Source organism: Hylobates moloch, unplaced genomic scaffold (genome assembly GCF_009828535.3).
Source record: "Hylobates moloch isolate HMO894 unplaced genomic scaffold, HMol_V3 SCAFFOLD_18, whole genome shotgun sequence".
Classification (NCBI taxonomy): Eukaryota; Metazoa; Chordata; class Mammalia; order Primates; family Hylobatidae; genus Hylobates; species Hylobates moloch.
This window is the reverse complement of record NW_026652293.1, coordinates 54670663-54695763: the sequence shown is the minus strand read 5'-3', so window position 1 is coordinate 54695763 and position 25101 is coordinate 54670663. Positions and strand designations below refer to the sequence as shown.

The 25101-nt window shown below is 38.2% G+C and overlaps 1 long non-coding RNA gene across 2 annotated transcripts in view; it reads right to left on the bottom strand.

Annotated features, from left to right (window-relative positions):
• Positions 1–25101, bottom strand: part of LOC131381859 (uncharacterized) — a 105588-nt gene that overhangs the window by 18457 nt on the left and 62030 nt on the right. The window contains exon 2 of one of the 2 annotated variants that reach the window (XR_009210858.1): positions 4351–4445. The exons of the other annotated variant lie outside the window; for it this stretch is intronic. This is a non-coding gene — a long non-coding RNA (uncharacterized LOC131381859). The remainder of the gene's footprint in view (positions 1–4350; positions 4446–25101) is intronic. 2 annotated transcript variants of the gene reach the window in all.

The following is a 25101-nucleotide window of genomic DNA, read 5'->3' as shown; positions in this document are numbered from 1 at the left end:
ACTCCTTTGTGTCTTGATATGGATGTCTTTGGATTTATCTTCTTTGGAGTTTACCCAGCTTCTCAAATTTGTAGGTTTACATCTTCTGCCAAATTGGGAACATTTTCAGTCATTATTTCTTAAAGTGCTTCTTCAGTCCCATCTATTTCTTCTTTCTTTCTAGGTCTCTGATTACACATTATATCTTTTATTATATTCTCCCAGGTCCCTAAGGCTACGTCCTTTTTTTTCAGTTATTATTTTCTCTACATTGTTCTAACTGAGCAATATCTGTTGTTCTGTCTTCCAGTTACCTGATTCTTTTCTCTGTTCCCTCCATACTGCTCTTTAGCCGGTCCATTGTGTTTCTTATATTGATTATTACATTTTTCAGTTCCAAAATTTCTCATTGAATTATTCTTCATATTTTCTCTTTCTTTCTTGAGACTTTCTATTTATTAAAGTTTTCTGTTTTTACAATTTGTAATTTTAGCATATTCTGTAATGTTTTTAATTGCTTGTTGAGACATCTTAAGACAGCCGCTATAAAATTCTTGATCATTCTAATATATCTATCAGCTTAGTGTTGGCAACTATTGATTGTCTATCTTCATTCAGTTTCAGATCTTCCTGGTTCTTGGTTTAAGAACTGATTTTCATTTGAAACACGGACAGTTTGGGTATTGAAAGACTCAAGATGTTATTTAAACCTTCTGTTTTAGCTGTCTTCTTCTGACACAGTCCTGGCAGGGAAAGTAGGATGCCACCTCATTTCTAGCAAATGAAGGTAAAAGTTCGGGTTGTCACTTAGCTTCCATTGCCACACTGGGCAATGCCACACTGGGCAATGCCACACTTGTTAACCGCTGGACAGAGGTAGGAGTTACTTCTCCCCACCTGAGCTCCTCTAATACCAAGGGAGCAGGGTGGCCACAAGTGGTGGTAAAAGTCCTGACTCTCCACTAAGGTTTTTCTGACACTACTGCACCAGTGGCTGTGGGTGGAAGTCTAGAATCCCCATGTAGTCTCCATTGACATCAAAAATAGAGGAAAAAGGAGGCAGAGGGAATACTCAGTGTGGAGGAAACTCCCAGCTCCCTGCTCCGATTTTTCTGACATCACCCCAGTGGAGGTGGCACACAACACTTCACTACCCCTCTGAAGGGAGCAAATCAATGCTCCCCACTTGGCCTTTGCTGGTGGGGGTGAGGGTGGAGCCACTGTATTTTTCAGTAGCATTGGCTGGAGTACAGCAGTTATTGCCAAAGTTTTCTATCTTGCCAGGCTGCCCATTGGCTGGCCTTTGGCTAGAGAAAGTAGGCTTTTGGAGGGGACATTTTTGTCTGCTCCTATTGGCATTTCCAGGTTGCTGGCTTCGTTAGTTTCAAGTCTCATAGATGTGAGGCCAAAAGAAAACCCAGGGAACTTTCCACAGTGCTGTTTCTTGGGTTCCAAGTTCCCTAGTTCTGCCTTCTTCTCTTGACCTTTAGAGTCTTCTTTTGTTTGTGTTACATATTTTGTTCAGGGTTTTTGTTTTGTTTTGTTTTGTTTTTGGAGATGGAGTCTCGCTCTGTCACCCAGGCTGGAGTGCAGTGGCGCGATCTGGGAAGAGTATGTCTATTTCATCTTCCCAAAAACAGAAGTCCATTTTAGGTGAGGTTTTTTTTTTTAAATTTTTTATTTCCATAGGTTTTTGGGGGAACAAGTGGTATTTGGTTACATGAGTAAGAACTTTAGTGGTGATTTGTGAGATTTTGGTGCACCTGAGCAGTATACACTGAATCCAATTTGTATTCTTTTATCCCTCACCCCTCCCACCCTTTTGCCTGAGTCCCCAAAGTCCATTGTATCCTTCTTATGCCTTTGCATCTTCATAGCTTATCTCCCACTTATGAATGAGAACATACAATGTTTGGTTTTCCATTCCTGAGTTACTTCCCTTAGAATAATAGTCTCCAAGTTGCTATGAATGTCATTAATTCATTCCTTTTTATGGCTTAGTAGTATTTAGGTGAGGTTATTTTAAAGTAATTAATATTGAGTAAAGAAGATTCATCCATAGTGGCAAAGCCACATAACTTCTGAGTATCTTACACTATGTCTAAATGGTACCAAAACATGCAGTCAATTCTATAAGTTCAGCTAATGATATTTAATAATATAGAAAAATATTCGCAACATATTTTTGTGTAAAAAAAGGAGATTTTAAAATGGAATATGTATTATGATTCCAATTATGTAAAAGTTATACACGAATGCATACAAAGATTAACAGATATAAACAAAGGGATGAATGAATGGAGAGATAGATGATAGATTGAGTAGTGGTAGAGAACAACAGATTTTTAAAAAAAGTTTTTGCCTTTCTGTATTTTCAAAACCATCTAAATTAATAAGTATTACCTTTGTAGTTAGAAAAGAATATGTATTTTAATCCATAATTCAACTATTTATCTACATGATGCCAAACTAGCTTAGGTTGAATTATCAGCCTGTGAATAAAATAGTTCCTTCATCCATAAACATCCATTTATGACATTCTTTGAATTCCTCTTCTATTAGAATTCTTTATGAATTTAAAATAGAAACATGATCAGACTCAAGATTTCAATACAAAGATTACTTTTTCATGTTCAATAATAAGCAATTAAAAGAATTAATGAAAAATCTGATTCATAGTACCAACAAAAGCTGTGAAATTCTTAAGAACGAAAATAAAAAGAATTATGCGTAAGACCTAGAAATATAAAGAAAACCATAAAACATTAGTGAAGTAAATATAAAAGACCTAGAAATATAAAGAAAACCATAAAACATTAGTGAAGTAAATATAAAAGACCTAAGTTAATGGAGAGACATAGTATGTTGCTACTGATGAAGGATTAGCATGCCAATTTTTTCCATATTAATAGATGAATTCTATGTATAATTCCAACAAAAAATATAAAACATTTTTATGGGAAGTTCTTCTGAAAAAATGAATAAATACTGGCAACACACTTTTTTTCTTACAAAGAATAATGAGAGAGTGCTTAGTTTACCATAAATCAAAAGATACTATAAAGGTACCACAAAACTAATATAAATAGTTGTGTTAGAATAAACGATTTAGTGAACAAAATAGATGCATCATTAGACAAAAATATAGGAATGTAGTATTTCATAAAAGTGGCATTTCAAGTCAGAGGGAAACTGTAGATTGTTTAATATTGGGAAAGTTGGCTAATAATTTAAGAAAAATAGAATATTATACTCTGCTTCAAATCAAATTTGTAAGTGGGCTCCGGTTAAGATTTAAACACTTTTAAATGTTATATTTTACAAGAAAATATATGAGATGATTCTACATTCTTGAAGTAAGAAAGGCTTTTAAATAATTACCCAAAGTCAGAAGTTATAAAGGCAATGGTTGATGTTCGACTTCATAAGTATTTAAAATGTCTTTATGTTGAAAAACTCCATAAGCAAAGCCAAATGACAAAAAAAAAATCTAGGAGAAAGTATTTTAACACATATAACAAACTAAATTTAATAATTTAACATTCATAAAATATGAAAAATCCCTACCATTAGAAAGCAACTAAACAATCCAAAAGATAAACAAACAAGGCACAGATATCATAGAAGAAGAAATATACATGGCTAATTATGCAGTGAAAAGATTATTAGTGTCACTAATATCAAAGAAAAGTATGTTGAAAAGAATGAGGTGTTATTTTCATCTATCACACTGGCAAACATTTTATAGAATTCATTGTTAAGGACATCTTGAAATGAACATGTTCACATACTGTTGATAGGAGTTTAAATGTAGTAATTTAAATTTTACTTTTTAGAGGATATTTTTATAGAATTTATTAAAGTTTCAAATGCATACATCTGGAACTCAGCAATCCCACTTGAAAAAACTCACCCTACAGAAATATGAGAGTATGTTTACAAAGATTTATATATGAGGTAGTTCACTGTAGCACTGTTTATGTATAACAATAACAACAAAGTGCTAGCAACCAACATCCACCTACAATGAGGAGATAGTTAAATAAACAAAGTTACCTTTAAAAATAGTATGCAGCTGCTTGAAAAATAAGATAGTTCTTTATATGCTGACCTGGAAATAAGTTCACGATATACAATTAAGTGGAAAACAGGAAGTTGCAGAAAAATACAACCTTATTGTGTATAATTCACATGCTCCCAAATTCTCCAAACTTATTCTGGCTCACATTTCCTTTATTGGCTAAATAACCATTTCCTGCCTGTTTGAAGAAGTTCAGTCTTCCATCAGATTCCTCTCCCTAGGTATTTCTGAGGAATCTCTGGAGAATACCTCTAGGTTCCATGAGTCCTTCCTGGTTTATAGCTTCTCACCTCAGCCAGCCATCTTGTTTTGGATCCTGTCTCTCTCCCTGAGGTGTCTTCTTAGATTCTTGCAACCAAGACTTCAACTGCAGTCATTTCTCACTCTAAACATGGAATTTGATCTCAGTCTTATTCTCAAATGTAAATGCAACCAGGCAGTCAGATTAACAAAAATGTACTGAAGGCCTGAGAATAAAAGAACATAATTCTAAAGTAGAAAATAATAATAATAATAAATAATAAACACTTGCATAACATACTGCTCTAAGTATAAAAGATGCATACATACATACATACATACATACATACATACATACATACATAGACACATAGATTACTCCTGATAACAGCCCTAGGGGGTGAATACTACTATTAGCCTCATATAATAGACTTGGAAACTGAGGCATGGAGAGAGTACTTTCTTGCCCATGGTTACACAGGCTGCAGACTGTCCCCAGACTCAATGAATACCATTCTGTGTCCCTCACCAGCAGCTCCCTGCCCAGTCATCTCTCTCCTTATAGTCTTCTGGCCCCAGAAAATCACCAGCACGCTGTCTCTTTCCCATCCCCAAACCCATCTCTGCCCTACAATGCTCCTCACATTCCTGAGAGATAGAAAGAAATAATTCCATCTCCCAGTCAACATGATCATCTTCTCTGGAAAGATGTGACAACCTTTTACCTGATTTTGCAGGTAATTCCCCATTCTATGACAGAATATAGCCAAAGGGGCTACTGAAAATGTCTTCCTAATCCAAAATGCAGTCTAATAAAGCCATATACCTATACCCAACTGATTTTCAGTAATATAAAAAAAAATTACACTAGACAAAGGACACTCTACTTAATAAATGATGCTAAGAAAATTAGATATCCATATGCAAAAGAATGGAACTGGATCCATATCTTTCACTATAAAAAAAAAACCCTAGATGGATTAAAGACTTAAATATAAGACACAAAACTATAAAACTTCTAGAAGAAAACCTAGGAAAAACTCTTCTGGACATTGGCCTAGGCAAAGAATTTATGATCATGTCTTCAAAAGCAAATGCAACAAAGATGAAAATAGACAAATGAAACTTAATTAAACTAAAAAGCTCTGGCCAGGCACGGTGGCTCACATCTGTAATTCCAGCACTTCGGGAGGCCGAGGCGGGCAGATCACGAGGTCAGGAGATCGAGACCATCCTGGCTAACACGGTGAAACCCCGTCTCTACTAAAAATACAAAAAAAATTAGTGGGGTGTGGTGGCAGGCGACTGTAGTCCCAGCTACTCGGGAGGCTGAGGCAGGAGACTGGCGTGAACCCAGGAGATGAAGCTTACAGTGAGCGGAGATTGAGCCACTGCACTCCAGCCTGGGCAACAGAGCAAGACTCCATATCAAAAAAAAAAAAAAAGCTCTCCACAACAAAAGAGACAATCAACAGAGTAAACAAACAACCTATGAAATGAGATAAACTATTTGCAAACTATGCATCCAACAAAGGCTAATACCCAGAATCTACAAGGATAGATTCCACAGGAAAGAAACAAATAACTCCATTAAAAAGTGGGCAAATGACATAAATAAATACTTTTCAAAAGAAAACATAAAAGCAGTCAACAAACATATGAAGAAATGCTCAACATCACTAATCATCAGAGAAATGCAAATTAAAACCACGAAATAAAATCTTATACCAGTCAGAATGGCTGTTATTAATTAAAAAGTCAAAAAACCAGAGATGTTGGCAAGGATGCAGAGAAAAGGGCACACTTATACACTGTTGGTGAGAATGTAACTTAGTACAACCTTTCTGGAGGTTGTACTAATAGCATGGAGATTTCTCAAAAAACTAAAAAATAGAACAACCATTTGATCTACCAATTCCATTATTGGGTAAATATCCAAAGGGAAAAAAATAATTAGATCAAAAAGATACACGCACTTATACATTTAGATGATTGGATAAAGGTAATGTGATATTTATATATCATGTAATATTACTCAGACATAAAAAAGAATAAAAATCATGTTTTTTTGCCCCAACCTGGATAGAACTAGAGATCATTATTCTAATTGAAATAACTCAAAAACAGAAAGTCAAATACTGCATGTTCTTTCTAGCTAAACAATGGATACACATGTACATATAGAGTGGAATAATAGACATTGGAAACTACAAAAGGTGGGCGAGTGGGATGAGGGTGAAGGTTGAAAAATTACCTTTTGGGTACAATTTTCACTATTCGAGTGATGGGTTCACCAAAAGCCCAGACTTCACCACCAGGCAATTTATGAATGTAAGAAATCTGCACTTGTGCCTGCCAGATCTATTTTTTAAATTTAAGATACAATAAATTTGAAAAAGAAAGAAAAAATGAATATTTTAAAAACAAAAAAACAAAAATGCAGTCTAACACTGCTCCCTCTGGATAAATGGCAAACTGTTGAATCTTTGAAAGCATTGAGTCCCTTGCTTCTGGTCATCAAGGCTTCCAGAATACTAGAGTCTGGTCTCAAAGCAACCCATTCTATTAATAACAAAATGGATAAATCAATTTTTAAAAATATATTTATTTTATAGAAAGAAAAGTTCAGAATAACACAGAAAGGTACTAACAGTGATTACCTCTGAGAACTAGGATTGAATGGAAAGAGGATTTTTACTTTTCATTATATATACTTGTATTATTTGTTGTGTTAAACATAATTACTTTAAACTTTAACAGCTTTAACTTAAATTTAAATTAACTAAAATTATATTATTTAAAAATATGTGGAAATGTGATCATTCTGACCATATGTATATAATACCAAGAAATAAAAAATTAAGTGGATAAAATCTGACTGTAGTATAACAAACAGTTCTTTTGTATTTTAATTTTTTTCATTTTGCTCACCAAATATTTTAATATCATATTTGAAAGAGACCCAACTCTATATTCCCAATTACAACAAATTATCAATTCTTGGAGCAGAGAATAGATCTTCACCCTTGGCAATTAAAAAGCGAGGGCTATTTTTGATGTTATGTTGGATGCCAGGGGACCCAGGAGTTTCAGCCCATAGAAAACCACCCGAGCCTCACTCAGTAAGTAGAGATGGGGATTCAATTCTCCGCATTGACTTTCCCTGGCCCCTGAACTCCAGTCACGCAGCTGAAGCCTGACTGACACCATGTGCTCCAGAGAAAGGGCCTGCCAACCCCAACAAGGTGAGGAAGATCACAAAAGTCCTCGAATTCTTGGCTGAGCCAGCTGATTTAACAGCCTCTTTATAGAGGATGTTTTTGTTTTTGATCTTATAACCCAGAAATTTGATTTTCTTGGAATAGAAAATGTGAATGTGGGTGGGCCTACTTATTTCATATTCCCTCTCTCTCTCTCTCTCTCTCTCTCTCTCACACACACACACACACACACACACACACACGCACCCTTGTTTCCTAGGCTCAAGTGTTTTTCTCCAAGCGTTTCCTTCTCTCTGGAGGTCCTGCTCTCCCTCTGTTCCCCTCAGAGCCTTCCTTGATGACTCTCTTCACTCCCATAAATGGTTTTATCCATCCTACACCCAGCAATTGCACAAATCACTTCATGGCCTCAGGATGACAACAGTAAACAAGCAGAATCGTCTTAACATCTTAAGGATAGAGGGAGGTCAACTGTGTCTAAATTCACTGTTATTTTTAAATGACTGTTTTCCAACACTGACAACTCTCCCCTAAAAGGACAACAAATCCTCAGCATTTCTGACAACTACATTGAGTCTGTTGGAATACAGTTTCAGCGTTCTTCTACACTTTCCATTTCTTTCTCCTCTCCTTACCCATGTGGCCGAAGAGATACTATGAAATGATTTTCTCAAAGATTCTACTCCAGTCACCATAATACAGACACAGAGAGCAAGGGGTTAAGGAGTGAATCTCATCCCTAATCACAGTCTTACTCCCAGCCATCCCCTCTGACTCCCCCACACACAGTTTGTATATAAAGCAACATGTAGGTTTGGTAGGGAAAAGGGCCATAGAACCACAATAGCTATGAAAACCTAGTCAAGTCCCCTCCCTTCTTTGCACCACAGTTCCTTGTAGTTAGTTATTAAAGCCATTCATAAATAGTCCTCTTCTTCTCTCCTAGTTACATGCTAGAATTTTCTTTCCTTGCTCCCTCTAAAGTTAGGCATAGCCATATGACTTGTTTTGTCTGATAAAATGTGAGCAGAAATGCCACGCATCACTTTCAAGTGAAAACTCTCAGAACCAGTGCACGAGGTTCCATTTTTCTTCCTCAGAGATCAAGGAAACGTAGTTCAAGACGGGCTATTTGTCAGCCTGGATCCCTGCATGACTTCAGTGAGGAGAGGCCCCTCTTCCACCCCATGTGGTAGCATTACATTTTAAATGACTGAGATTTGAGAGTTATTTGTTATGTAACATAGCCCAACTCATCCTGACTGACATCTATAAAATGGAGTGATGATAATAACACCTAGCAACACGCAGTGTTGCCCTGAAGATCAAATAGATGACTCTCACACAGCACTCAAGCAGCATGCGGCATGTAGTAAATGCTGGATGATTGTTGGTTATCATTCCTTCTAGAAGACACCTCCAACAAGCCAAACAGATGATTAGAAGCAGATCAAAGATAGCTAACGTTGAACAACAGCAACAGAGGTATAACTCAGCACCACTCAGAATCATTCTCAAGAGAAAATTCTCCAGACTTCCCCAGCCCCATCTCCTCATGATAACCAGTTACCACCTTATGCTCACTTCTGGCCTGCCCACACAACTCACCCTCATGATGGACATGTCCTTCCCCCACTTCTTCACCTTCTCGGGATGTCTTCCCTGACCAATGTCGACTCATGCAGATTATCCCATATACAGCAAACCACTCTTTCAAATGCATGTCTTCTGTATGGAATGTATGCATTTCCACTTAGCTTTCCTCAAAATAAAAATCTCTATTTTGTAATTGTCTGATTTTCATTTAAAGACAGGAATCATGTGCTTTGTTTCTCTGATGCTCTGCCATTTCCATAGTTCCCCCAACATCCCCTCACCATCATTTCACATGAATCCTTAACCCACCCGTTCTGTGGCAGAGACCGGCATTTAGCAGATACTCCATTAATGCTGTTTCCCAACTGGTTTAACATGTGCCAAGATCCACAAAACAAGGTGAAACTAAGGAGGACTTACTGTCAGAGGTGTCTAAGCTAGATCAATTTCATCTTGAATAGGAGCCAGATAAAATGAGGCTGAAACCTACTGGGCTGCATTCCCAGATGGTTAGGCATTCTAAGTTTCAGGGTGGGATAGGAAGTCAGCACAAGATACAGGTCATACAGCATACATGTTTGCTGATAAAACAGGTTGCAGTAAAGAAGCCAGCTAATTCCCACCAGAACTAAGACGGCAATGAGAGTGAGCTCTGGTCGTCCTCACTTCTACATTCTCACCAGCACCATGACAGTTTACAAATGCCATGGCAACATCGAGAAGTTACCCTATATGGTCTAAAACAGGGAGGCATGAATAATCCACCCCTTCTTAAGTATATAATCAAGAAATGACCATAAAAATGGGCAACCAGCAGCCCTCAAGGCTGCTCTGTCTATGCAGTAGCCATTCTTTTATCCGTTTACTTTCCTAATAAACTTGCTTTCACTTTACTCGATGGACTCACCCTGAATTCTTTCTTGTGCAAAATCCAAGAACTCTCTCTTGGGGTCTGGATCGGGATTCCTTTCCTGTAATGTTAGCAGTGATTAATCATCGAGGTGATTGCAAGGCTTCTTTCACCTACATCAGGATTTCTTTTTCTTTTTTTTTTTTTTAATTATACTTTAGGTTCTGAGATACGTGTGCAGAACGTGCAGGTTTGTTACATAGGCATACACGTGCCATGGAGGTTTGCTGCACCCATCAACCCGTCACCTACATTAAGCATTTCTCCTAATGCTATCCCTCCCCTAGCCCCTCACCCCTCGACAGGCCCTGGTGTGTGATGTTCCCCTTCCTGTGTCCATGTGTTCTCATTGTTCAACTCCCACTTATGAGTGAGAACATGCAGTGTTTGGTTTTCTGTTCCTGTGTTAGTTTGCTGAGAATAATTGTTCCCAGCTTCATCCATGTCCCTGCAAAGGACATGAACTCATCCTTTTTATGGCTGCATAGTATTCCATGATGTATATGTGCCACATTTTCTTTATCCAGTCTATCATGGATGGGCATTTGGGTTGATTCCAAGTCTTTGCTATTGTGAACAGTGCCACAATAAACATACGTGTGTGTGTGTGTCTTTATAGTGAATGATTTATAATCCTTAGGGTATATACCCAATAATGGGATTGCTGGGTCAAATGATATTTCTACTTCTAGAACCTTGAGGAATTGCCACACTGTCTTCCACAATGGTTGAACTAATTTACACTCCCACCAATGGTGTAAAAGCGTTCCTATTTCTCCACATCCTCTCCAGCATCTGTTGTTTCCTGGCTTTTTAATGATCATCATTCTAACTGGCATGAGATGGTATCTCATTGTGGTTTTGATTTGCATTTATCTAATAACCAGTGGTGATGAGCTTTTTTTCATATGTTTCTTGGCCACATAAATGTGTTCTTTTGAGAAGTGTCTGTTCATATCCTTTGCCTACATTTTGATGGTTTTTTTTTTTTGTAAATTTGTTTAAGTTCCTTGTAAATTCTGGATATTAGCCCTTTGTCAGATGGATAGATTGCCAAAATTGTCTCCGATTCTGTAGGTTGCCTATTCACTCTGATGATAGTTTCTTTTGCTGTGCAGAAGCTCTTTAGTTTAATTAGACCCTATCTGTCAATTTTGGCTTTTGTTGTCATTGCTTTTGGTGTTTTAGTCATGATGTCTTTGCCCATGCCTATGTCCTGAAGGGTATTGCCTAGGTTTTCTTCTAAAGTTTTTATGGTTTTAGGCTTTACATTTAAGTCTTTGATCCATCTTGAGTTAATTTTTGTATAAGATGTAAGGAAGGTGTCCAGTTTCAGTTTTCTGCATATGGCTAGCCAGTTTTCCCAACACCACTTATTAAATAGGGAATCCTTTCCCCATTGCTGGTTTTTGTCAGGTTTGTCAAAGATGAGAGGGCTGTAGATGTGTGGCATTATTTCTGAGGCCTCTGTTCTGTTCCATTGGTTTATATATTTGTTTACGTACCAGTACCATGCTGTTTTGGTTACTGTATCCTTGTTGTATAGTTTGAAGTCAGGTAGCATGATGCCTCCAGCTTTATTCCCTTTGCTTGGGATTTTCTTGCATATATGTGCTCTTTTTTGGTTCCAAATGAAATCTAAAGTAGTTTTTTCTAATTCTGTGGAGAAAGTCAATGGTAGCTTGATGGGGATAGCATTGAATCTATAAATTACTTTGGGCAGTATGGCCATTTTCAAGATATTGATTCTTCCTATCCATGAGCATGGAATGTTTTTCCATTTGTTTCTGTCCTCTCTTATTTCCTTGAGCAGTGGTTTGTAGTTCTCCCTGAAGAAGTCCTTCACATCTCTTGTAAATTGTATTCGTAGGTATTTTATTCTCTTTTAGCAATTGAGAAGGGAGTTCACTCATTATTTGGCTCTCTGTTTGTCTATTATTGGTATATAGGAATGCTTGTGATTTTTGCACATTGGTTTTGTATCCTGAGACTTTGCTGAAGTTGCTTATCAGCTTAAGGAGACTTTGGGCTGAGATGACGGGGTTTTCTAAATATACAATCATGACATCTGCAAACAGAGACAATTTGACTTCCTCTTTTCCTAATTGAATAGCCTTTATTTATTTCTCTTGCCTGATTGCCCTTCCCAGAACTTCCAATACTATGTTGAATAGGAGTGGTGAGAGAGGGCATCCTTGTCTTGTGCCAGTTTTCAAAGGGAATGCTTCCAGCTGTTGCCCATTCAGTATGATATTGGTTGTGGTTTTGTCATAAATAGCTCTTATTATTTTGAGATACGTACCATCAATACATAGTTTATTGAAAGTCTTTAAGCATGAAAGGGTGTTGAATTTTATCAAAGGCCTTCTCTGCATCAATTGAGATAATCATGTGGTTTTTGTAATTGGTTCTGTTTATATGATGGATTACATTTATTGATTTGCATACATTGAATCTGCCTTGCATCCCAGGGATGAAGCAGGCTTGATCATGGTGGATAAGCTTTTTGATGTGCTGCTGGATTCAGTTTGCCAGTATTTTATTGAGGATTTTCATATCGATGTTCATCAGTAATATTGGCCTGAAATTTTCTTTTTTTGTTGTGTCTCTGCCAGGTTTTGGTATCAGGATGATGCTGGCCTCATAAAATGAGTTAGGGTTGCAATAATTTCAGAGAGAATGGTATCAGCTCCTCTTTGTACCTCTGGTAGAATTCAGCCATGAATCTGTCTGGTCCTGGTCTTTTTTTTGGTTGGTAGGCTATTAATTACTGCCTCAATTTCAGAACTTGTTATTGGTCTATTCAGGGATTCGACTTCTTACCAGTTTAGTCTTCGGAAGGTGTGTGTGTCCAGAAGTTTATCCATTTCTTCTAGATTTTCTAGTTTATTTGCATAGAGTTGTTTATAGTAGTCTCTGATGGTAGTTTGTATTTCTGTGGGATCAGTGGTGATATCCCCTTTATCATTTTTATTGTGTCTATTTGATTCTTCTCTTATTTCTTCTTTATTAGTCTTGCTAGCAGTCTATCAATTTTGTTCATCTTTTTAAAAAACCACCTCCTGGATTCATTGATTTTTTTGATGTTTTTTGCATCTCTATCTCTTTCAGTTCTGCCCTGATCTTGGTTATTTCTTGTCTTCTGCTAGCTTTTGAATTTGTTTGCTCTTGCTTCTCTAGCTCTTTTAATTGTGATGTTAGAGTGTCAATTTTAGATCTTTCTCACTTTCTCCTGTGGACATTTAGTGCTATAAATTTTCCTCTAAACACTGCTTTAGCTGTGTCCCAGAAATTCTGGTACATGGTGTCTTTGTTCTTATTGGTTTCAAAGAACTTATTTATTTCTGCCTTAATTTCAGTATTCACCCAGAAGTCATTCAGGAGCAGGTTGCTTAGTTCCCATGTAGTTGTGTGGTTTTGGGTGAGTTTCTTAATCTTGAGTTCTAATTTGATTGTGTTGTGGTCTGAGAGACTATTTGTTATGATTTCCATTCTTTTGCATTTGCTGAGGAGTGTTTTACTTCCAATTATGTGGTCAATTTTAGAATAAGGGTGATGTGGTGCTGAGAAAATGTATAGTCTGTTTGGGGTGAAGAGTTCTGTAGATGTCTATTAGGTCCACTTGGTCCAGAGCTGAGTTCAAGTCCTGAATATCCTTGTTAATATTCTGTCTCATTGACTTGTCTAATATTGACAGTGGGGTGTTAAAGTCTCCCACTATTATTGTGTGGGAATCTAAGTCTCTTTGTAGGTCTCTAAGAACTTGCTTTATGGATCAAGGTGCTCCTGTATTGGGGATATCTATCTAGATGGTTAGCTCTTCTTGTTGCATTGATCCCTTTACCATCATGTAATGCCCTTCTTTGTCTTTTTTGATCTTTGTTAGTTTAAAGTCTGTTTTATCAGAGACTAGGATTGCAAACTCTGCCTTTTTTTTCTTTCTATTTGCTTGGTACATATCCCTCCATTCCTTTATTTTGAGCCTATGTGTGTCTTTGATTATGAGATGTGTCTCCTGAATACAGCACACTGATGGGTCTTGACTCTTTATCCAATTTGCCAGTATGTGTCTTTTAACTGGGGCATTAAGCCCATTTACATTTAAGGTTAATATTGTTATGTGTGAATTTGATCCTGTCATTATGATGCTAGCTGGTTATTTTGCCGGTTAGTTGATGTAGTTTCTCCATAGTGTTGATGGTCTTTACAATTTGGTATATTTTTACAGTGGCTGTTACTGGTTTTTCCTTTCCATATTTAGTGCTTCCTTCAGGAGCTCTTGTAAGGCAGACCTGGTGCTGACAAAATCCCTCAGCATTTGCTTTTCTGTAAAAGATTTTAATTCTCTTTTGCTTATGAAGCTTAGTCTGACTGGATATGAAATTCTGGGTTGAAAATTCTTTTCTTTAAGAATGTTGAATATTGGCCCCCACTCTCTTCTGGCTTGTAGGGTTTCTGCAGAGAGATCTGCTGTCAGTATGATGGGCTTCCCTTTGTGGGTAACCCGACCTTTCTCTCTGGCTGCCCTTAACATTTTTTCCTTCATTTCAAAATTGGTGAACCTGACGATTATGTGTCATGGGATTGCTCTTCTCGGGGAGTATCTTTGTGGTGTTCTCTGTATTTCCTAATTTGAATGTTGCCCTGTCTTGCTAGATTGGGGAAGTTCTCCTGGATAATATCCTGAGGAGTGTTTTCTAACTTGGTTCCATTCTCCACATCACTTTCAGGTAGACCAATCAAACGTAGTTTTGGTCTTTTCACATAGTTCCATATTTCTTGGAGGCTTTGCTCATTCCTTTTTATTTTTTTTCCCTAATCTTGTCTTCACACTTTATTTCATTAAGTTGATCTTCATTCTCTGATATCCTTTCTTCTGCTTGATCGACTCGGCTATTGATACTTGCGTATGCTTCATGAAGTTCTCATGCTGTGTTTTTCAGCTCCATTATGTCATTATGCTTTTCTCTAAATTGGTTATTCTAGTTAGCAATTCCTCTAACCCTTTTTCAAAGTTCTTAGCTTCCTTGCCTTGGGTTAGAACATGCTCTTTTAGCTCAAAGGTGTTTGTCATCACCCACCTTCCAAAGCCTACTTCTGTTGATTCATCAAACTCATTCTCTGTCCAGTTTTGTTCCCTTGCTGGTGAGAAGTTGTGATCCTTTAGAGGAAAAGAGGCATTCAGGTGTTTGGAATTTTCAGTCTTTTTGTGCTGGTTTTTCCTCATCTTCGTGGATTTATCTACCTTTGGTCTTTGAAATTGGTGACCTTCAGATGGGGTTTTTGAGTGGACATCCTTTTTGTTGATGTTGATGCTCTTCCTTTCTGTTTGTTAGTTTTCCTTCTAACAGTCAGACCCCTCTGCTGCAAGCCTGCTGGAGTTTGCTGGAGGTCCACTCCAGACCCTGTTTGCATGTGTATCAGCAGCAGAGGCTGTAGAACAGCAAAGATTGCTGCCTGTTCCTTCCTCTGGAAGCTTTGTCCCATAGGGGCACTCACTAGATTCCAGCTGGAGGTCTCCTGTATGAGGTGTCTGTTGACCCCTGCTGGGAAGTGTCTCCCAGTCAGGAGGCATGGGGTTCAGGGACCTACTTGAGGAGGCAGTCTGTCCCTTAGCAGAGCTCAAGTGCTGTGCTGGGAGATCCGCTGCTCTCTTCAGAGCCAGCCAGCAGGAATGTTTAAGTCTGCTGAAGCTGTGCCCACAGTCACCCCTTCTCCGAGGTGCTCTGTCCCAGGGAGATGGGAGTTTTATCTATAAGCACCTGAGAGGGGCTGCTGCCTTTCTTTCAGAGATGCCCTGCCCAGAGAGGAGGAATCTAGAGAGGCAGTCTGGCTACAGCAGCTTTGCCGAGCTGAGGTGGGCTCCACCCAGTTTGAACTTCCTGGCAGTTTTGTTTACACTGTGAAGGGTAAACTGCCTACTCAAGCTGCAGTAATGGCAGACACCCTTCCCCCAACCAGGCTCGAGCATCCCAGATCAACTTCAGACTGCTGTGCTGGCAGCAAGAATTTCAAGCCGGTAGATCTTAGCCTGCTGGGCTCCATGGGGGTGGGATCCACTGAGCAAGTCCACTTGGCTTCCTGGCTTCAGCCCCCTTTTCAGGGGAGTGAATGGTTCTGTCTTGCTGGCGTTCCAGGTGCCAGTAGGGCATGAAAAAAAACTCCTGCAGCTAGCTCAGTGTCTGCCCAAACAGCCACCCAGTTTTTGTGCTTGAAACCCAGGACCCTGGTGCTGTAGGCACCTGAGAGAATCTCCTGGTCTGTGGGTTGTGAAGACCATGGGAAAAGCATAGTATCTGGGCCGGAATGCACAATCCGTCATGGCACAGTCCCTCGTGGCCTCCTGTGGCTAGGGGAGGGAGTTTCCCAATCCCTTGTGCTTCCTAGGTGAGGCGACACCCCACCCTGCTTCTGTTCACCCTCCATGGGCTGCACCCACTGTCTAACCAGTCCCATTGAAATGAGCTGGGTACCTCAGTTGGAAATGCAGAAATCACCCACCTTCTGCATTGATCTCACTGGGAGCTGCAGACTGGAGCTGTTCCTATTCAGCCATCTTGCCATTCACCCCAGGATTTCATACAGTCTGAATGTGGGAGGCCGAGGTGGGCGGATCAACTGAGATCATGAGTTTGAGACCAGCCTGACCAACCTGGTGAAACCCCGTCTCTACTAAAAATACAAAAATTTTTCAGGTGTGGTGGCATATGCCTGTAATCCCAACTAGCCGGGGGCTGAGGCAGGAGAATCACTTGAACCTGGGAGGCGGAAGCTGCAGTGAGCCGAGACCATAACACTGCACTCCAGCCTGGGCAACAGAACAAGACTCTGTCTCAAAAAACAAAACAAAACAAAAAGTCATTTTATAGGTTTGCAAAGCATTTCTCCAAGGGCCCTAAATGATCTGTCACTTTGCTCACCTCAGTACAGTCTGTACTGTACTGAGTACAGTAAGAAAGTACATGAGAAACTTGGCTACTCAAGCATCACTGGGTTCACCAGAGCAGCAGAAGAGTCTTCTTAAAATAACACATTCCACAGCATGGCTACTTCTGCCTTCAGGAATTTGCTGTGTAACTGAGCCTTCCCAGAGCAGGGGAAAGGCAGCTATGGGACAAGGCATGACTCAGTAGTTTCCATAAATCATTTGTTTTCGTTTGTTTGTTTGTGCCAGCAAACTAGCTCTCAACAACCCACTGAAGAGTGGATGAAGAGAGAAGCAACAACAGGAATCCACAGATAACTGTCCAACTGACTTCTGTCTCAGACTTCTTTCTCTTTTAAATAGGCAATGTGCTTTGTTTATGTTTGACAGCTCAGCAGTGGCTAAGCATGTTGGGCACAGAATCTCTTTCACTTCCACATTGCCCAGTTTCCCAGAAACTAGGCTCAGATCTCTTAAGCCACAACAAAGAGATGCCCCTTTAGCAAACTGACCCCCTTTATCACCACAGGAGCTTCTGTATTTTCAAAATATTTTCAAAATAGCTATACTGTACTACACCTGAGGGAAAAGAGGACATTTTAGACTGTCTGTTCTCAGCCTGAATATATTACCTGTTAGATACACATGTTTATAAGAGCTAGAAATAATCCGGAAGAATCACCATAGCAGTCCCAACCACACATTAGCCAGTACCTTCAACATGTGCCCCCATGACCAACGTGACTTACAGGAGATCCACTTCTGCCCTTCTTTGGTAAGGCCCCTTATCCAGACAATCTCACCACTTCCTGCTTGGTCAATGAAGAAAATAAATAATGTGTATTATCCCCCTCTGACTGATCAAGTGAATGGACTTTATATGTTTGTGATTTCAAGAGACAGACAGGAAGATAGACATGCATTCACATTGTCTGTCTACATGAAATTGGGGTTAATCATTTTATGTTAGCAAAGCAAAAGTTTTTCATGCAAGTGAATGTACATGCACTGATAAGTAAATACATTCTGTTTTATTATTAAGTGAAAATGATAAACAGCAATTTTTAAAAAGCATTATGCAGTATTCACATATATCAAATCTCCAATAAATTGTGGTGCTGATCATAATCCTGAAAGACACAATCCTGAATGCCATAACTGAATGTTGAAATTCTGAAACATCAAAATTCCTAAAGTTTAAATTTCTAAAGTTTAAAATCCCTAATGTCTAACTGAATACCCAAATCTTAACAACAGATTTGGAATTAGGTGCAATCAAATCTTCTAAAAATGAATTTCTAGGTGTTATCAATAAAGTTTGTTTTTTTCCATTCAGCCCAATGCGTTTGTTGGAAAATTCAGATAAGTGAATTGGCCATGCAATATTTTGATGACAATAGCTTTAGTTTAAAAATATGTTATTTGTTTGTATTGGCATTCCTTGCAGCTGATGAAATTATTCCAGGAGCTTTTTATAAATTAAGGCTTCATTTGCCTGAAGAAGCCAGCAAAGTTACTGATTGGTTTGAAAATAATTATATGTACAGTAGGATAAGAAGACATAACAGGCCGGGCGCGGTGGCTCACGCTTGTAATCCCAGCACTTTGGGAGGCCGAGGCGGGCGGATCACGAGGTCAGGAGATCGAGACCACGGTGAAACCCTGTCTCTACTAAAAATATAAAAAAATCAGCCGGGCGTGGTGGCGGGCGCCTGTAGTCCCAGCTACTCGGAGAGGCTGAGGCAGGAGAATGGCGTGAACCCGGGAGGCGGAGCTTGCAGTGAGCCGAGATCGCGCCACTGCACTCCAGCCTGGGCGGCAGAGCCCGCCCCCCCCACAAAAAAAAAAAAAAAAAAAAAAAAGAAGACATAACAGTGCTTCTGTTCAATCACCAGTATCGTTTTCACCAAATATGTGGTCTGTAAATGAGTGAATGCAGAATGCATTTCCATATCATTTTGTATCTAAAACAATCTAGAAGCCTGACACAGAAGATGGGAACATTTAATAGGGAATGCTCACGTTAGCGTCTATAGAATTATAGGAGAATTTCAAAAAGAGCAGTGCTGCATGGAAGATGAATGTGAATGTATTCTTGAGGAGAGCCAGGCCCTAAAAGAAACAGAGAAAAACAGCTCTCCATCATGATGCAAGACTTCAAAATACAGTTAATGATCATGAAAGTCAACCAGCTCTTAGGGACTACCTCCATGCAACTGTCTATCATCTATTCCTGTAATACACTTTTTCATATGTCAGGTTTTCTTTTTAGGATTTTTTCAGGGGTGTGGGGGAAGTGGGTATGGATTTTTTTGTTTTGTTTGTGTAGGTTTTTCCCACTATTTTAAGTTGTCAGCATTATTTTTTAAAATTCACTATGCTATGCATTTCATCTTCACATCCTTTACAATACTGAAGGGATAAATTGTGTAAAGACCTTCACAGAGTTCTAGTTCATTTTATACATTTCTTGTAAATTTGACTCCATGGAAGTGCACTATCACTACATTGACTTTGTGTATAAGCATCGTGAGTGTATATAAAAATGTTGAAACTTCCCCAATAAATGAAACGATGTCCTTTTTGCACATCTGCATTTGTGAAAGATAAAATTTCTCAAGATTTTAGTCCTTTGAGCAACTGTATATGTGGAGGTGACCCATAGCAATTTTTGGCTGATCTTGTCAAAAGATCTAATTGTCTATCACAACATTTCAGATGACCACTGTTATATAAACTATTTATTTATGAATACAGTTTATCTGCTTATAAATGTCAATTAGTATACCTGAGTGTTGATGCTTGCAAAAATATGTATGCTATTATTTATATGCCTATTTTATTGTGTAAAATGGCCTATAAAGTGTTCTCTCATGTTTCCCAAATAAATCTTCTTCTAAAGTGTAAATAAATGTCTTTTAAAGAATTTTTAAGTTTTGTCCAGAATTACATTTTCAGGATTTTGATGAACAGGGCTTCAACATTTGAGATTATCGCCTTCAGAATTGTGTCTTTCAAGATTATGGCCCAAACCCAATAAATTCTATCTCCTTAGAGACACCTTCCCAAACCACTCTACCTAAAATAATGTTCCCCTCCCTGTTACTTTCTGTACTCTAACACTACTTTATTTTTTTTACAGAACTTAACATTATCTAAAATTATTTTATTTGTCCATTGGCCAATTTATTACTTTTTTCCACTATTGGGGTATGAACTTTAAAAGTAGAAACTTCGTTGAGTTTATGACTTTCTAGGGCCCAAAACAGTTCTTAGCATAGAGTAGATGCTCAGTAAATATTAGCAAATTGGGAGGGGGAGTGGGGAATGTTTACATACACATAGAAAATTCTAAACTAGTAAGCAAGAAACTATTGCCAGTGGTTACTTCTGGGGTATTGACCTAAGAAGTCTAAAAATTGGAAGGAGAGCTTTTGTTTTTAATTCTACACCTTTGTGAATTACATGAGTTTTTATCATGGAGATGTATTTATTTTATAATAAAGACATTAAAAATAGAAATAAATGTTTGACTATACAAAAATTTAAAATTTCACATGGCAAAAAATATAATAAAGTCAAAAGACAATATATTAGAAGAAAGAACAATTTCAACACAGCAACCACAAGGGGCACCTAAAAATTGATTGAGAACAAATGAGTCAACAGAAAAATAGGTAAAGAATATGAACAGGCAATTCAGAAAAATAAATTTTAAGAAGGCCAATAAATCAGCAAAAACATACTGATTTCAAGGATGATTCAAGAAATGCAAATTAAGATAAAATACCATTTTTTAATCCATCAGATGGACAAAGTTAAAAATAAACAATACTACTGGCGGGGTGCGGTGGCTCACCCCTGTAATCCCAGCACTTTGGGAGGCCGAGGTGGGTGGATCACGAGGTCAGGAGTTTGACACCACCCTGGACAACATGGTGAAATCCCGTCTCTACGAAAAACACAAAAATTAGCTGGGCGTGGTAGTAGGTGCCTGTAATCCCAGCAACCCAGGAGGCTGAGGCAGGATAATCGCTTGAACCCAGGAGGCAGAGGTTGCAGTGAGCGGAGATCGTGCCATTGTACTCCAGCCTGGGGGACAAGAGCGAGACTCTGTCTCAAAATAAATAAATAAATAAATAAATAAATAAATAAACAAACAAACAAACAATACTGATAAGGATGCCAGGAAATGACTTCCCCATGTATTGCTAAAGGAGGGAATGGAGAAGAGAAGTGTGAATTGCTACAAACTTTTTGAAAAGCAATTGTGTGATTCCTGTTAAAATTTAAGGCTGGGCATGGTGGCTCATGCCTGTAATCCCAGCACTTTGAAAGGCCAAGGTGAGAGGAACATTTGAGGCCAGGAGTTTAAGACCAGCCTGGGCAAAATGGTGAGACCCTGTCTCTACATAAAAAAAAACAAAAAAAAATTAAAATGCACATATCCTTTGACCCAGCAATATTGTTTGAACTCCTTTCTATAGAAATAAAAAGAACATATGCATAGAATTTTTTAAAATGTTAATACAACCCAGTTGTTAACAGCAGAAAAGTGGGAAAAACCCAAAGTCCCATTAATAGAGAATCATTTGAATATATATATCCACATAATGAAATATTTTAAATATATTAAAAACAGTGAGTTCAGTCTGTAGTGACTAGAGGACTGTCTATGATACTATGTGAGAAAGGAAGTTATAGGGTAATATGTAATTAATAATTTCACTTTTTGTAAAATGTATACTATTTTCTCCAAAAACCTTACATATATCTATTATATGTGTGTATATGTATGTGTATATATTAATATATGCACACACTTATATAAACATACACACACATTTACATCTATACACGTGCATACATGTTTTTATGTTTGCATGAATGTGGAGAAAGCTGGAAAAGGATATATAGACAGTCTCAAACTTACAGTGGTTCCACAATAATTTTTTTACTTTATGGTGGTGCAAAATCTTTCTGTTTTTCACTTTCTGTGCAGTATTTGATGAATTACATGAGATATTTGATGCTTTATTATAGTCTTTGTACTAAATGATTTTGCCCAACTGGAGGCTAGTACAGGTGTTCTGAGCACATTTAAGGTAGGCTAGGCTAACCACGATGTTCAATAGGTTAGGTGTATTAAGCACATTTTTGACTTTGGGTATTTTGAGTTTACAGTGAGTTTATCAAGAGGTAGCTGTGTTGCAAGTCAACGAACATCTGTTTAAGAAGCTGGTAACAGCAGGGTGCTATGGCTCACGCCTGTAATCCCAGCACTTTGGGAGCCTGAGATGGGCAGATCATGAGGTCAAGAGATCGAGACCATCCTGGCTAACACAGTCAAACCCCGTCTCTACTAAAAATACAAAAAAATTAGCCGGGCATGGTGGCGGGCACCTGTAGTCCCAGCTACTTGGGAGGCTGAGGCAGGAGAATGGCATAAACCTGGGAGGCTGAGCTTGCAGTGAGCCGAGATTGAGCCACTGCACTCCCGCCTGGGCCACAGAGCAAGACTCCGTCTCACAAAAAAAAAAAAAAAAAAAAAAGAAGCTGGTAACGTTAGGACTTTAGAAAAACAGGTTCTAAGTAGGAAGTACCTGAGAAAAATATTAAAACTTTTTACCTCTTTGAGTTATTTAACCCATTAAATAAGTAAAAAACATTTATTAATTTTAAAAATTAGTATAGGGAAAGATAGCAAAATTAGTTGCAAAGAAAACAAATAGGTTTTCTCATTCACAGCAAAATCTTTTAACCTAGTTCCATGCTGTAGTTTCCCTCTATTGGGAAAAGTCAGCCCTATTATGGACCTGTTTGTCAGGAAGAAAAATTCCCATCGGCTAAGATTTAACCAATCCCATTCACCCTGACGAATAAGAGGCACAAGACTCTGGCTGTCACAGCATGAGAGGCCACATCCTGATGATCACATTCACCCAACACTCTCCTGGAATTTGAGCAAGGTCCACACCTAGCCAAGAGTGTAGAGGAAACGTCACCACTGGCATTTTTGGGTGACCTTTGTTTCTTGGCTCAGATTGTGTGCGTAGCCTCCAGTGTACTCCAACCTTGTTGAAAAACCTCTCCTAGGAACACTGTGACTTCCGGATATGACCTTTCAAGTTCAGAAGATGTGAGTTGCGCCAGAATTCCCAACCAAAACTGCCTCTGGCCATCCCTGAACTGTCTCAACCTCCTCCTCGTTCCCTTCACTCCCTCTTTCCAGAATCACTCCACTCAGGGGATTTAGGTGGTGATTTCATTTTTACTCAGAAAAAACTTTATCCAGCATGTAGCTCCCCAACATCCCTTCTGCCCTGAAGTCAGAAAAATCCAGAAAGAAAGATGAAGTACACACTTAAGGGAAAAAAAATGCTGATTTATAAAGAACAGCTGAGGAAGCTGGGAAAGAGTTTTGCTTACTTGAACTTCAAGGCACCAGAGAATTGCAAATTATTTCATGTCCCTACCAGTGTGCTGATCCAATTCATCCCCTAGAAGTAAAGTTATCAGGTAACAATATAGGACACCCAGTTAAATTTACATTTCAGATAAATGGTAAGTGATTATTTTAGTATAAACATGTCTCAAATATTGCATGAGTTCTGTATTTTGTTTGCTAAATCTGGCAATCTGATCCAGAAGGGAACTGATTATCCTCTTTTTCCTATTCTCAGGGTACCTTTATTCTCCATATTAAAATTACTCATTCACAAATGCTTTAGGTCCACTCAAGCATTAGCTACAGCTCCATTCTCCCTTATCTCTCAGAAACATGTCTTATTTCACTGAGACAGTGATAGGGAAACGCAGTCTAAATTCACCAATTGCTACTGACACTGCATCTGACAATGATAACAGTTTCCATCCTGAGCAATGTTCCATCAGGGAAACAAGAAGTTTGCCTTGTTTATATTACATGATGACAAAGAAAGCCAGCGAATTTATACATCATTTCTTATGAAAATATTGGCAAGCATTTATTTAGATACGGTATTGTATTAAAAAATAAAACTCTAGTTCTAGGGAACATTGCTAGGAAGAGGTAATTGGCAATTATTGGATTTATTTAATGTCTATAAAGAGTTTAATTAGATTATTCAGTTATCAAAGAGATGTGTAAGACCTGCATTGGCAAGAATTCAACTGAAATGTGCTTCATTATCTTTCATGGTATGATCATGCTCCCAGCTCATTTTGGAGAGCAACTGCTGAGAGTATTGGTGCATTACAATGAGTCATCCCCATTCTCTTGCTGGGTCTCCCTGTGACCAACAACACACAACTGTGGGACTGCAAGCTGGAGCTAAAGCAATTGTCTTTGTGTGAATGTTACAAATATTCATGAGAAAGGTCGGTTTATGAGATTTAACAATTGGAGTTAACTGGCTGCCACTTAGGCAACGTGAATTGACTAATTAGCTAATGTCTACTTTCTTTTGGCTAGTGGATCTTGTTGTTTTGTTGTTGTCTATTAATAAACTATGTTCTTTTTATTTAAAAAACAAAATTAATGAAATCATGGATTGATGGAAGGAGAAAAATGGATAAGTGGGAAAGATGATATGTAGAGGAGAAAAAAATGAAAAAGTTGAAATTTAGTAGAAAATAAAATGTGTTTAACCATGCCTATTGTGTTGTCCCTCCCCTCATCTATTCTCCCATGACACACCATGCCTGCCCCAAATGTGAATAATTATGCCAGCCAACCTATATGCATGATCCCGTTTTGTTTAAGAAATATTGATATTTAGCAAAATGTTAACTGGATTCTTTTAAGTTGTGGTAATATAAATGATTTTGATTTTTTGCTGTTCCATTTTCTAAATTTTCCATTTCTACATTGACATGTTATTGTTTCATTTATGTATATATAAAGAAGACCCTCTCCTTGGGTCTTCTTCCTCTAGGTCCACCTGGGGATGTCATGTTTCATATACTGGTCAGTCTCAGCAGCCCTTTGGTATTTGGAAAAGCAGAGGCAGAAGCAGCAGCCCATGCAATTTCTACTCAATTTGTGTGGGAAAGATGTCCCAGACTTAGTGGAAGAAGGGAGGAGGCTGAGATAAGTGACATTCAAGAATGACTTTCAATCAAAAACAACTTAGTACTTGATAATACTTTATGTTTACATCAAGATTTT